This window comes from Dromaius novaehollandiae, chromosome 16 (assembly GCF_036370855.1).
Source record: "Dromaius novaehollandiae isolate bDroNov1 chromosome 16, bDroNov1.hap1, whole genome shotgun sequence".
NCBI classification, from domain to species: Eukaryota; Metazoa; Chordata; class Aves; order Casuariiformes; family Dromaiidae; genus Dromaius; species Dromaius novaehollandiae.
In genome coordinates this window covers 9,014,091-9,028,448 of record NC_088113.1, presented here as the reverse complement: position 1 = coordinate 9,028,448, position 14,358 = coordinate 9,014,091, and the positions used below count along the sequence as shown (strand labels likewise).

Sequence of the window (14,358 nt, the reverse complement as noted above, 5' to 3'; positions counted from 1 at the left end):
CGGCTCATTCACTCCTAGCTCTACTGACTTCTCACAGCCGAGAGTAGTAAAACATGTTTTTGTCAGTAAATTAAACTGCTGTGACTCAGACATTGACACACAGGGTGCAGTTGCAGTGTGTACAGTAACATGGTGCCATATTTAGAGTTTCTAACCATAACCACACTTGCAAAAAGGGCATTAGATCAGCAGCCAGTTTCCCGGACTCCCACTCCTTGTTTCTGACTTTAGGAATTCAGATTATTTGTCTTTTACCAAATAAAGTTGCTTAGGAGATAAAACAATAAGAATGAAAAACATAAGGGCCTAACAATTAGTTTTAATCTATTCTGGCTTGAATAGATAATGCTTATAGTTGAAAATAGCAGATAGCAATAAATTGAAACCTAACATGAAAATATTTTTTTCATTTTTTAGAACTTTTAATTTCATCATTAGTAGCACATACTCAATTTACAGAAGTGTTGGCAAATCTTCATTGACTACATTTGTCTTCATTAAGACTGTCTGTGAATATCAGCCTATATAAAGCGGGAAGACTCCCAGAGGAAGGCGTTTGGGTTCAGCATTCTGCGCCTACTATTACTTACTGCAATTAGCCATCAGAAGGGAACATTTTTGCTGTCTTCGTTCAGGATTTTTTTCTGTAGAGAGCAGGTTTAGTGCAGTACAAAGGCTCTCACTTAAAAAAAAAATACAGAAAAAAAGCACCAGGTATTGCTAGTAGGATGAAGAAAGTTGACAGCTTCACACAATCGGACAGGATGTTTGGGGATTAGAGAGGATCAGAAGCTCAGGCTTTCACTGAAAGAGAGGTTAACTGTTTTACCATTCCACTGTTTAACAGTGAGAGCAGCTAAGATCAAGATACCTGTCCTGGGAAAGAAAAGGCAGATAAACATCATAAGTTAGTGAAGAGTACAGGAAAAGGGAATCTGGGACATATCAGATAACTCTGACATAAGTCCCAAAACATCTACCACTTGGTAAGGAAAAGGAGTCAGTTCTACACAGGTGTATTTATTATTTTGTCTACACTCATTTCATTCTCATGCTATTTAAGAGTGAATTATTTCAGTACCATCTTCAGCAACATCTGAATGTACGCTGCTCCCAAAACAAGTGCCCAAGGAATTCAGCTGTGAACAGGGAGCGCCCATGGGGTTGAGAATCTAAGAAAAGCATGGACTTAAGTAGAGTCCAAAAGGTCACGGCTAGTCCTGTAGTTTTAGGGCAGCTGCCCCAGCAAGCTACCCTGCTGAGAGCATGCTGTGAGATACGGCCAGGGAGCACCCAGCTCCTGGAGAGCTGCCCTGGAGAACAGCACCCAGAGCCCTCCACGTGTTCCCGTGTTCGTCCCGCTGGGACAGCACGAGCACGTCCTAGTCAATGCAGCGCTAGGTGACCACTGTGTAGCAGAAACGAATGAGTATCTATTCCAGGTGTCTGATTAATCCACTGTGAAGGCAAAATTGGGTGGGAAAACTGTTCAGCATGTTGTGCTCTGTACCTTTTTGTCAATCTTTGGATGACTGTGCACTAGGGAAAGACTGCTTTTTCTTTTTTCCTTTTAGTAAGAGCAACACTGCACAGAAGGAAGACAAAGGGCAAGAGAGAAAGTGTTCAAAATAGCGAATCAACTATTGCACAGTTCAAATTAGTTTCAGCATTGAGGCCTGAAATGCCCTCTTCTTACGACAGTAAGTACTACTGACCTAACCCTTTTTGATCCATTAGGAGGGCTTGGAAACAGAAGGGAAATCAGTTATCCAGGACACAATTAAGGCTAAAAAAGAAATTAGAACTTTCCTGTGAAAATTAAGGCACGTAGCAATGTTGCTATTTTACAGGGGACTCCAGCAAGTCCCTTAGGTTAGATCCCTCTCCTTAGCACATACTTCTCTATTGCAAAAGGCTCAGAATTGCTCTTGATCCATTTATCACCTCTCTGGAGGCTGGCAGCACAGGAAGAGGGGGGCTGGCTGGCTCAGCTGTAGCTGTTTATTTTCTGGGAAGTCAGACTTGGTCAAGTGGGATGAATCTTGTGTTCATTTTAAGAAAGTTTATATTTGACTCTGGTAGGGCTGGGGAGGAGGTGAATGATAGGAAGGGGAGGGAACGATCAGAGATCTTGTGGGGCTGCCCTCACAGTGCCACAAACAGCCCTCCCTCCATTCCCAGGGCAGCGAGAGTAAGAAGCAAAGCACTGGAATCAAACACCCCTGATTTATTTTTTTTCTTCAAAGCTCAGAGATGGCTCTACAGCTAAACCCATCTCTAATTCCAGAGCTGATCTTATGGCCCATAAAAAAATGTAAACTAAATCCTCTGCTTTTAAAGCTCAACTACTAAACTTCAGAAGAACGCTTCCTAACCTTGCAGTGTATTCTGACTCATCCTGAAGCAATAATCTACATTTGCTGTCCAAATCTCAGGGGGTCTCTGAAGGTCTCACTGGCTGCTGCTGCCCTGCTGGAGAAAGTAAGGGTCGCCAGGCTTCCTGCAGTTCCCGGAGCCATTCTGCTGGCACAAGGCACAGCAGTGAAAAGGGAGAAAGGAGCTGAACCAGCACGGAGTCTCACACCAGCTTTGCAGGGTTACAGCAAGCAGCTCTAACCATGCTGGGCTGCAGCCCACCCGAGGGACGGGGAAACGGCTGATGCAAAGCTGTGGCTTTTGCAGGGCAGACGTGCCAGTCTCCCCTCTCTAGCAGTTGTGTGCAGTGAGCATGAGCAATACAATCTCGGCTGCCCTGCACATGGAGGAACCAGTAAACGGAGATGCTCCATGCAGACAGCGTTCCCCCACGCAATGCGAGCCAAAACCAGTCCCTGCAATGCTATGTAATAATAAAGCAAGCTTGCTGGCTGCTTCTCCTGTACATCTCCTGTGGGTAGAGGCTCCTGGCCTCTGAGGCAACCAAGAATGCTGTCCTTCTAGATTTATAATCACAGAGATTTAGAAAATACTAAGTTGTTGTTAGGTGCCTTGAAGTGATAGGGGAAAAATAAATAAATAAACTATACGGGCGTTGCCACTGGAAAAAAAATCTGATCTTAATCAACCAACCACACTTACTACTCTGCAGCTCATGGCCAGGGTTACTAAATAAACCACCACTGTCATCCCTTCATTCTTTTCAATATTTCTTAGAGACATCCATCTTCTTTAACACAGCATCCCCGATTTCAAAAGCCAGACACAAATTAATTCCGGGAATCCTACGGTGGGGAGACATTAAAACCCATTTAGAGGTTTCTGTGGAAGCCTCTCTCCATGCTTATTTGAGTCGACGCAGACTCGCGCTGTAGCATGTTGGAGCCAGCCTGAAGGAGCAGGAGGTTATAGGTCTGCGGCAGACTGCAGGGACATGCTGGGTCGGCTTATGCAATAACTGAGGGTTTTGTTTTCTGTGGTGGGGTGTCGATGGTGCATACGTGGGAGAAGGGGACTGGGCAGAGCCCTGTTTTAGGCAACTAAATTAAGTATTTCTTTTACTTTCATTTTAACTCCTTCGTTCTTAGGCAAGGCATTAAACCTCTTAGGTTTCATTTCCAGATAGCAGCTGCCTTCAAGAACCATGTGAAAGGCTTTCTTCCACAGCTCCCCTAGCCTAGGAAAAAAATAAGGGTGGGAAAATAAGGAGGGGAAGTAGAGCCACAATATTCAGAAGAAATATGTTTAACACCTCTCCCAGGGTCTGCAGATGGAGGGAAGCTTGCTACAGGTTCGGGGCGCTAAGCTACCGCTCTCGGTTAGGTGTTATGCAGCATCTCTCCCTCTAGTACGCAAACATTTACATTGGTACATGTCTCACTTGCTTTGTTTTTTAAAGGCTGCTTTAAGACACAGTTAAGAGAGGGGGCCAGGAGAGGGGACCCTGCCTCCCGGCTCACCTCCCTGCAGGCCAGCAGGGTCCCCAGGGCGCACACCAGCTGGGGAACCACAGCCCCACGGCCGTACTCCTGGCCACCGGCACCAGGGAGAACATTACTGAACATTTTATTTTCTCTAGCTCATAAAAGTTGCACTTTTTTTTTCTTCCAACCCCTCCTGTTTTTATATTAATTTTTGTGGGGATTTTTTTCCGGGTATTGTCGAACCTTGCTTCGGACAATCTGTTGGTAAAATAAACATTTCCTGAAGATACATTTCCTTCCTTTGTGCTTCAGAAGAGGAGAAACACCTTGTCCTAAGCGGATGTAATGAAAGATTTGGGTTGTTTTAGAGAAGTGACTGTCATTTGGAGCTAAGCTCTCACCTCAGGATGTGATGTACCTGCTGCTTGCAGAAGAGCAGAGCACAGCACTCACCACCGGGTCCTGTCTGCGAGGGCTCGAACAGGCCAGACCTACAGTCTGCCCGGTCTGGAGCCACATCCAGAGCCATAACTGAAGTTAGTGAATATCCCCCACATTCAGCAAAGGCCAAACCAAAAACTCAACTCTGCGTGCTCCCCAGTCTCTGGGAAACGTTTGATCTAGCCACTAATACTATGATTATATTGCTTTCTATCCTGTGAGAAGAGCAAGCTAAAGCCAAAGCGGTCATTTAGCACTCAAGGAAAATAACTGGTGATAAGAAGATAAGAATACGAGTTGCTGTGTTGCATCCAATGTCCTTCGCACACTCGTGGTGAGTGTTTTGGAGGAAGGTGGCAAGAATCCCCAGGTGTACAGGCTTTCGGATAAACTAGGAATAGAGCCTTTTCCAGGCATCTAGGGCAGTCAGCCCAGTGACGGAGATAGTGAGGAATAATTAGGGAAGGACCAATTAAGTTCTGGGAAGTGGTTTTTGTCAGTGCTTCAACACCCCATCGTTTGTATGAGATTTCTGCATCACATGAGTTTGCAAACCCAGAGCGCAAAGCCTGAGAGATTTTCAGGTATTTTAGGTAGGAACAACAACAATGAGAACAGTTTTTGTTCACAGGTGGAGATGGTCAAAAAAGTGTTATTCAGAACTCCTTGGATGCTGGGATTCAGACAGAGATCACTTACTAATTTTTAAAGCTCTACTAAAATTTTTCTTTGTGTTGGTTGAAGAAGACAGAGTCCTATAGACAACAGACCTGTTCTTGCTTACTATATAGACCTACTGTTTGACTTTGGCAAATCCCCTTCAGCCAGCTATGCCTCATTTTCCTAACTATATAATGAGAAAACCGCATAGAGAAGTTTCTGTCCATAGTAGACATGAGCTACTATTAGAAAATTGCCTAATAGACAATGTCTCTAAACTCATGAGAAGACAGACTCGAAAGCAGCATTTCAAGGAAGAGAAACTAAATGCAAAGGAACAGAAATGAAATTCCTTGAAAGATCTATAAGAAAAAAAATGCAACAGGCACATTAATTATTTAACAAAACTCAGATGTCCATTAATGGCTACTTAGCCAGTGTTTTGGCAGGATAACCTATCTACTGTATCGCCATCATATCCCTGTAACTGCACATTTTGCTTCAGTATGTTCATGAGCTATTTCCCTTGCTCCTGTCAATGAGGGTGAGACTCTTTACTTCCCCAGCTCATTACCAGTGGTCTCTGTTACCATACCCACTCCTAAAACCAGCACCCAAGAAGTCTTCTATGGACCGTTGAACAGCAAAATGAAGCCATCAACTCAAGGGACCAAGAAGCTGTGAGGGACTTTTCTTTCAGCTGTAAATCACTGAAGCCTCATTTAACTGAAATGCGAGACCAGACTCTGATCTTATCTTTATCAGCCAGCAAAGTTTCATAAGGTGTCTGAGATCAGAATCTGGCCGATAAAAATACAGAGCTTAGAAAAGTCATATTTCATGCTCTTGGGTGACGCCTGCAGGTTTTGAAACTATAGTTTACTAATAGCTATTCCAAAACAACACTGAATATAGTAATTTCTGGAATAAAAAAGGGACTTACTACACTCAAAATCCTAGAGAAATCAAGGAGTGAAAATACAACTTTTTGCATTCAGTTTTGAGTAAGCAGAGGCTGAGATGTATTTCTTTTTTTTCCTAACAGTCAGTTTTAGTGATGATTTAAATCCAAAAGGTAAAATTCAATAAACAAGCCAGAGGGCCATAACACTCATACAGATCAACTTGGGAGAAAAACATGCAAAGCAATTTTCACAAATGTTATGTTCTCTTGCACAACACTGTGCTTTGACTCGGCCTCGCAAACTCCTAGCCACATAAACGCCTTTGAGGATCCTCACTCCAGCCCCCAAAGTTAGACCATGTATGGAGACGTTCAAAATTGCTGCTGTTTTCAACCTAATACACTTTTTTTTTTCTTAAACTTATTTTGGCAACACCTCATGATCTTTTCAGACCAGAGTCTCTGAGCTCATCCTCTGCAGATAACCTTACTGAAGGTATGATAACATGGAGCGCAATGGCAATGCTGGGCAAAGCCTTGTCAGAGCTACCTGCCCACAGAGAACGGCTCTCCTGGAGGTCTGACATTATTTGCACCTTCCTTTACCTCTTTGTTCTCACACTTTTTCATAAGGCCTAGAAATGGTTTCCCAAAAGGCTCTGCATTTGTTCTGGCAGCAGTCCATATTTTGCTTCCTTGCACTGCTCTGGGTCTGAGGCTGCTGCCGTCTACCCTTCTGCTGCTGGTCCCACCACTTCCTCCCCACGTCCCGTGCTTGAAGTACAACTCAACTCATATTGACCCAGTTAAAAAAACACAGGTTATTTGTTTACGGAGCACATTACACACTAGAAGACACAGTCAAAAACAGCTTAAAGGGGATGTGGGGGCCTCCTAGGTTAAGTAAAAGTCATTTCTGAGACTCAGCTCACTCACATGGCCTGAGCATGGCTGCAGATAAAGGATGCACCCTCAGTTCAGTTCAGTTCTGAATGAGGTGATAAATGAGAACTAAAACGGAAGGGGGAAGAATACAAAATAATTTCAAGAAAAGAGAAACTAAGCAGCCTACCTGTTCTGAGGATCTTCGACTTGGCAGTGGATTCCAGCTGTACTGACCTAGGAGCTTTGATGTCATTGATACCATCAAATCAAGCCTTTTATGTTCTCTGTATTTTCTTTTATAAAAAGGTTGGTCCACCCCTTAGGAAATGCATATTCTTTTCTGCAAAGAAACTCAACATTAGGAGGCACTTTCGAAATATTTCTAAAAAGTTTTTCAGGTTTTTGCCAAACTGATTCAAACTGAAAACACTGATTTGGTTTTTAAAATGACCAGAATCAAAATAAAGATGCCTGAAGGCTCTGAGATTACTATTTGACTGGTTTTCTTTTAATACTTATTTCTTGTATAAATGTAGAAGAAAAAGGAAAAAAAATAAAAGGAGCGAATGAGAGGAAAAATCGACCAGAAACACAAGCCTGATAAGTCTCCCGAAAGACTGTATTCGTTCTCAATCTTTTTTCCCCAAAAAAGTGAAGCATTTTACCACTGTAAGAATTTTTCATGAAAATTGCTGTATTGTCCACACAACTATATTCAGCTAGAAAAAGAAAAAAAAGTACTTGAAGAACACCTTTTAACCATCACTCATAAAATATAGTCTTTTCTCCTTTTCAACGCTTTCTCTCGTAAGTCAAAGTCACCACCAGAAGTTCAAGGCCCTTCGCACTGAAAAAGAAAGGAGAAAAGGAGAATGAGACGAAAGAGAGCGCAAGGCAGGGAATGCAAAAAAGGAAGAGATGAGGAGAACAACCCTGACACAGCAGAATTTGTTACAGTTCAGTGTCCTGTTGAAAATCTCCAGTGGTAGCCACAGAAATCCATCAGTGTCCCGAACGACTTCTCACTTGAGGTTTATACGGCACCACATATAACATCGATTAGAAAAGGAGCCAGCTGGCAGGGCAGCTAACACTGCAGAGCTGCAGAGCCCAATGCTGCAAATATGTATGAAGGAAACCCAGACCCCCACGCTTCGCGTGCCCAAGGCTTGCAAGGGGATGGCAGCAGCTATGGGTTGCCACAGGGAGGAGAGGGGAGAAAATCTGCCTATTGTCAATTAGCTTTTAAATTTTGATAGGGGCCTGCCTGGTATTTTATTTCTGGGTTAGATTGAAGCCTCTCTCTGTGAGGCTGGCTGCTTCTTCCTTTAGAAAGCAAATGCTAGCCAAATCTTTCTAAAATATTACCACTCATATCAGGAGATTCTTCTTCTAAGAAAGGAAGAACTGCTCCTATAAAAGATGTAGGGAACAGCGTTGTGACTGCTTTTTCCTCTTATAGATAACCTGAATGTTAACATCCACGCGAGAACGTGTGGGAGCAAAGCACAAGCCTATCTTTAGGGAGTGTTTTTTCATCCAAAGGATCTCAGTGACCTCTACACCACCAGTAACACTCATCTCGCTGGAGAGCTATGAGCGCATAGCAAGTAAAGGATAACTAAGGCCCTACAGAAACAAGGTCCATGGGACCCAGTAAGGTCAAGAACTTCACCAGCTTCACAAGTGAAGCTCGTATTCAAGAAATTGGGAAATAAAAGCTCCTGCGCTGCTGCTACCCTATAGCCAACAGCTGCTAAGAATAGGCAACTATTAGGCACATCAGCCACCTCTGAAATCTGGACATCAACTGAGTGGAATCCAGAAGATGGTTTGATAGCATCACTATGTGACAGACATCAGGAAATGAGGACTGTCATACCTATTTGAAACTAAAGGCGGTATTTTGAACAGAAAGTTGGTTAAAAATGGGAGCAGCAGAAATTAAAGTCAACAAGAAGAAAAATAAACCAATGGTGTGCATTTCAATTATCTGGGAAAAAAAGCATTTAGGGAAGAAATAGAAAGTATCGTCTTTCTTATGTATACAGCTTATTTATGATTACTTCCACACTCTAAACTTACATATGTAAAATAAAGGCCTAACAGCAGAAGGAGAAGTCAAGTACGGGCTCACTGAAAACACTACTGGAGCCATTCTCATGCTGCACTCAAACAAAGTGTATCTCTGTGAACACGTGCAGACAGTCCTGTGCTTGTGCCACCTCCACGCCAAGCCAGTTTCAAGCCATGTTCCTGCATTAGCGTGTTGTTATTCCTGAACTGTTAAGCTCAGATCCCCCAAAAGGCTTATTGGCAGAGGTGCCCTGGTACAGACTATATGGTGCATGGACTGTAGCTGAGCAGGTGCGACTACCTGTACTCATCCAGCTGAACACCCCTTTACACTCAAACAAATGCAGTACCCATTTAGGCTGCTCATAAAGAACACATATCTTTCCAAGTGGTTTATGTCCATTAGCTCTTACTATACGGGATATGACCGAGAGTCTCACAGAAGCTCAGCCCCCAGCCTTCTGCAGCCTCCCACCAGTCTCTCTCTCTTTATGTGCCCAAACATGTTACTTTAATGTCAGTGGCAAATCTCTCTTTTGCCTCAGCTTGTTAAGGATTTGGTCAAGCCTGGTCTTGTTCCTTTTGAAGTCAGCAGGAAAACTCTAGTGGGGGACAGGATAAAATCTTTTCCCATTCTCTAGCTTCTTTCAAGTGTCAGATTAACCTCATGCAATGCAACCTGAAGTCCTTCACTCTAACTGGTCCCACTCCTTTAGCCACTAGGTTTTATCCTCTGGAGTTTGTATCCTGGAGTCCCAGCGACAGCAGCAAGAACAGCTGCCAGCATCCTGGGAATATCTGTTTTGGAATCTCAACTACTGTGTGAAGTTGCTGCTCTCCAGTTTGAGAGTTGTGTTTGCAAAGGAAATCTGTCCAACAACAACATCGAGAGAGAGGAAAAAAAGGAGGAAAAAAGGCTTTATATAACAGAATTAACAGAGCTGTTGCAATAGTAACGTGAAGTTAACAGGCAACTTTTCCTCCTCTTTCTCTCCCCCTACCCCAACCTCCTCCTCTAACAGCAGTTTCATTTGTTTTTGTTTCCAAGCTTCTTTTACTGGCCACTCACACAGCCCAGCTCCCTTTGTCTAATTTGGATCTCGAGCTTCCATGCAACTGACTCTTGCTGTAACTGTAAATCTTTTTATGGCCCTTCTGCCTCTGAACTGTAAAAGCAATGCCACTGTACGCTGCCTAAATGGGTCGTAAATCCACTTAGTGCACTGAATGAGGAAAAAAGTTTTTAAGGGAAAGAGGCAAAAAAAAAGGCAAACTAAGGTGGCTGGAGGGACACAAGGGAAAAAAACACAAGAAAGTATTTGCTAAATGGAACTGAAATAACAGGAGTCAAAGGGAAAATATGAATGCTGGGGAAAAAAAAAAAGATGAAATAATGTGTCCTGGTGGTAAAAACAAAATGCTTCTGAAAAACTGGTCAGCTTATTAATGCTCAAAGATTTATGGGAGGATGTTGGTTGCCCTGGGAGGATGGTGGTTGCCCTCCGCTCCTGTTGGCATCAATAGGACCTGGTAGTGCTGGGCGATTCTGAGACTGCTAGCAGCTAATAGCCTCTATTTTTCCACTGGGTGGTCCAGGGGCTGCTATCTGGGTCTAATTCTAGCTCTGTAGCACTGCATGACTGACACACAGGTTAAAGCATGGCTCCGAGTCTCAGTTTATTCATCTGTAAATGGGAGATAAAGATATTTCCCTGCTTTGTAAGGTGTTTTGAGAGGTGCTGTTGCACACCATAAAGCTTAAATGCCACCACCAAGGGACCAGAACCTATTCCTGTGGCAGTCAAGAGCAGCAGCTTCATTTGTTTCAGAAGTGGAGCTAACCCAACATGGGCAACTTTTCTCTATAATTTATTGCATTTATCACCATGGTATCTGAGCTCTATGGGTATTATCCAAATTCCACTGAATTCAGCGAGTGTCTTTCCACTGCTTTCAATAAGTTTTGGATTTGACCCCAAAGTCACAAAAAACTGAGGAATATGTCAAAAGAATGTAAGTGGGTGTGAGTTGAAATTGAAGAGTTTGGAGACTGGAATATGCAGAACAGTAGCTATTTAAAGACCAAGCTTGCTACTGAGTGTTCCCTTTTAATAGGGTTATATAAATACATTCCCGTCTCAATATATGTGGAAAAACAGGCAGTGAGGTGAGACTCTACTGCTTTATTTCTTATGGGAAATATTGTGCATAGCTAAACCACCTCTTCCCCTTTCCTCACCCACCACCCACAGTCCCTGGAAGCGTTCAGCAGCTGTGTACAGTGTGAAGAGTCACATCCGGGAGCACTGCTCGAGTTAGAAAGTTCACAGCCCTGCCTTTATAATAAAGCCCCTGTTTTCATTGCGTTCTCACTTTGCCTTAAAGACTTGATCTGAATTTTGGCACTCAACATGTCAGAAGGGGAGGCGAGACGGGCTATGCCTTTTTTATTATTTTATTGCTCCGTTCCCTCACAAGGAAAAGAGGAAAAACAATCAAAAAATGTTCTTACTTGGCTCTTTGCAGAGAACAAATGAGTTTCAGTACAGTTCCCTGCAGCCAGGTGTCCCCTTCAGAAAGTCACTGCCAGAATGGACACCACGTGGCATCTCAATTACCAGCTTTGTGAAAAAGGACAGTGGCCAAAGACGACTGAAAAGCAAACTCCTTTCTCGTTTCACCAGGACTCTTATGTGCACTCTGCTGACCGATAGTTCAGGTCAAGGGATGCTGATACTGTGACTAAAAAGAATCCTATTAAAATGATGGAAATCTTTGACTATCAAAAGTGGGGTCTGCACCTGGACAGTAATTATGTTTCAAAGAAAATCCATCTGGTATTTTATTGCTTATTCTCTCCGTGCACTTAGTGTGCAAGAACAATACAAGGACTAGAAAATTTCATACCAGAATGCCTCCAAAAAGCTGTTTACACTCTGTCAGGGCAATAAGCTACACAGATTTCTGCTATATTATTTCAATTAGAGGTAACAATTGAAATAAGCATTTTTGTAAAGCCTTCCTAAAAACACTAGTGTGGATCCTCAGAGCAGGCAAACGCCTGCAAATTCCACCAAACACCAGAGAGCCTATATACCTGAGGAGCAGCTAAATCTTCAGCATCTGTAAAGTTTTATAACTACAACTGAAGTCAAGTTAAGCTAATTTTTGCCATCACTAGAGCTACAGCAATCAGCCTGCACTGCGGATTGAACCCTGCCTGCATTTACGTTTTGGAGAGCAGGACACAAATGCCACGGGCTGCAGGATGCAGCAGTGATAGGAGTTTCTCTGGCCAGATGAGAACCAGCTCCAAGAGGATTGCTTTATCCACACGTTAACAATGCCAATCTTGAGCTAACAGATGATTACAGTCATTATTTCTTACCTACCTTGCTTTTTTAGTGATCACATTTGAAGGCTGAAGTAGGCATTACTGGATAGCTGATAGCAGCAAAGTCATCATGAATGAAACCAGTGTAGCAGAACTTGGCTATAATCCACGTTCGCTTTAAATTTGTGCAACCTCTAGTGCTGAATTAAAATGGAAATACTCATGGATTCAATTTACTTTTCACTTCTGATGCTCCTTGTTTAGTGTGGAGGTTTTGAAATTTAGCAAGGAATTTGCACTGATTAACACACATAAATTTATCAAGAATGTTTAGTCTTGCTGTTTTTGGTGCTTGGTTAAAGCCCAGATCTAGAACACAGGAATATATGAGAATCTGAGTTTCATTTTCAAAAGGAAGCTTAGAAAACATACATTTCTGGTGAAAAACTTCACAAGTAAACCAGCTGCACCCAAAGAGCTGAGAAAGCAGAAAATAAGTAAACATATTCTGAAATGTTCTTTTCAAAAACCTATTTCATTATTTCTGAGATTTGGAAAGCCTGACTCATAATTTCTAAATACTTGGAACTAGAAATACTGCTGATATCTGGTCACCATTGCTTCATACTGTGTCACCCAGACTCAAGGACAGATTTTTATCTCCTCAACTAAATCTAAGCGAACAGATTTATTGGAGTAACTTGCAGACTCATACTTTAACAGCTTAGATTCAACACTAAATGTTGGCACTCAGTCTCCCACCCATCCAGCCTGTGCAAGTATCACTGCAGACGTCGAAAAGCAGAGCATCCCAGGGCACTAGGCTATATTTTGGAATACTCAATATCAGATTTTGCTATAAACTGTCCCGTGTGACCCTGGCTACTGCAGGCAATGTTCAGGCCCCTTAGGTGAATTAGGTGCTGGAGATCTGTGCCTTGGCCTCCTGTGCTTGAATCCCCCAAGTGTAAAAGAGAGATAACAGCACTGCTAATCCTCATAGCTGAGAACTATTAACAAATGCATAATTAACACAATAATGGGGCCCAGGGCATCACTACGCCACACTTGGAGAGTCTGGTACAGACTCACTTTAGGAGAGCCTGTATGTCTGCATGAACAGCAAAGATGCCTGGCAGAGATGCTAGCTCAGAGATGTGCACCAAAGCAGCATGGACAAGCGCGACGGGGACACTTACAGTCGTGAGCTGGCTCCACCGCAGAGGGCTCGGGTACGTCAGCACTGTGCGCTGCCTCGCCGGGGAGGAACGGCACTGCGTAACGTCACGCTGGAGAGAGCAGAATTACAAGAGATCATGAAAATATTTCAATTTCTTAAGTTTTCAGATTTAAAAAGGTAACTTTGCTTTCTGAGAAATATTTACAGTTCATTTGATAGCCCTTTTCTCTTTTCCTACACAGGCGTGGAAAGGAGATATGGATGGAAATTTGTGACAAGTTCTGAACTATTTCTTTATTTCTGCTTGTTTTGCTTTATTCTTCAGACCATGCTTAGAATCAGAACAATTTATTTTGGAGTCAGTATCAACTTTTCTGGTTGTGTCAGTTTACTTTGGCTTAGGTTCCTAAATTCATACACACAAGCAACAATCTACACCTACGCACAACCTAGCCAGTCCATTAAAGAGAAAAAGCCCCCTCTCAGCTTGAAGAGAACCTGCTGTCGACAAGCTCGCTCCCCTCTGAACCGTAACCTTTGACTTGTCCTGTGGGGGAGAAGGGAAAAATGCAATCAGGTGCAGAATGCCAATACATCCCTCTGGGGTGACAGACATCCAATTTCCAAGCAACCATTAAAAGGCCCATATGGAATTTCATGTTTAATATGAACCTACAAGAAATAGGAAACCCAACCGCGAGCTCATGCCGTGCGTTACTTCTGCCTGCGAGCATGTGTCAGCGGCTGAGCCTTTTCAGGTGCTCTCCTCCGCACGGACAGAGCGCTATGGGGATGTTCAGTTTGCTTGGGGTGTTCTTTTATTTTATTTTTTTAACTAAGAATGTAGCTGCCCGGTCCATCTGAGGAGGATGCAGCTTTGAGAAAGACGCGGGAATAATCTGAAGGCACAAGGATCAGGCAGAACATCTCCAAGACTGCAAGCAACATTAGACAAGTAAACAGAAAACTTTGCTTTTTCACCTAATAATCCACAGCAAACTTCTTATTATCTTCAAAG

General features: G+C 43.0%; 1 long non-coding RNA gene across 1 annotated transcript in view; it reads right to left on the bottom strand.

The window, feature by feature from the left end:
* LOC112979098 (uncharacterized) overlaps positions 1-14,358 on the bottom strand; it is a 135,827-nt gene that overhangs the window by 23,817 nt on the left and 97,652 nt on the right. Inside the window, exons 13-15 of the long non-coding RNA XR_010391867.1 lie at positions 13,360-13,449; positions 7,503-7,597; positions 6,938-7,090 (exon numbers count right to left, since the gene is read on the bottom strand). This is a non-coding gene — a long non-coding RNA (uncharacterized LOC112979098). The remainder of the gene's footprint in view (positions 1-6,937; positions 7,091-7,502; positions 7,598-13,359; positions 13,450-14,358) is intronic.